Here is a 658-nt window from a genome sequence, read left to right as displayed (position 1 = left end):
TCATTTAAAATGTACTTGATTATTATTAAAGTAACAACTGGACATCAGTTTTTTCCCCCAATGAAAACTGATAAAGCTGTGGCCGAAGTAGATTGAATACTCTGATTTCATATATAATCTCTAGATTTAATAGTTACTCATTAAGTGCTTTCCTAAAGGAAAACATGTTAGTTTTGCACAAATGTCGAGCACTTTCTTGGCATCTAATCAGATTTTGCTAGAGAAATAAAATGAACTTGTATAGCCCAGATTTATGAAATATTAAACAATGTGTGTGCCATATGTCTGATAGAGATATCAGTTTATTACAAAAAAAGAATATGTCTGATGTTCTTGATGGGTTTTACGCCCTGTTATGCAACCAGTGAGCAGTTTTGATTTAATATTCATCACAGAGGTTCAGATGGCGTTTGCAGTGAATTCAATCATAGTTATGAATTAGCTACATATTACAAGCATCTTCATTCTTTCATTAAAAACAAAAACTCTTAGAAACGAGATGCTGATGCTGTCTAGCAGAAGTGTCTTACCAAGCTCTGGTGGTGTTAATTTCGAAGTCTGCGGATGAAGCTCAACTCTGAAGAACATTGTCAAACTTAAAGAACCTCTACAGGATATTTTGTACTTTCTGAACTTTAGGGTGGGCAACTGTTTATCT

Source organism: Myxocyprinus asiaticus, chromosome 14 (assembly GCF_019703515.2).
Source record: "Myxocyprinus asiaticus isolate MX2 ecotype Aquarium Trade chromosome 14, UBuf_Myxa_2, whole genome shotgun sequence".
Classification (NCBI taxonomy): domain Eukaryota; kingdom Metazoa; phylum Chordata; class Actinopteri; order Cypriniformes; family Catostomidae; genus Myxocyprinus; species Myxocyprinus asiaticus.
The sequence above is the reverse complement of the archived record's forward strand: the minus strand, read 5'-3'. Positions refer to the sequence as shown.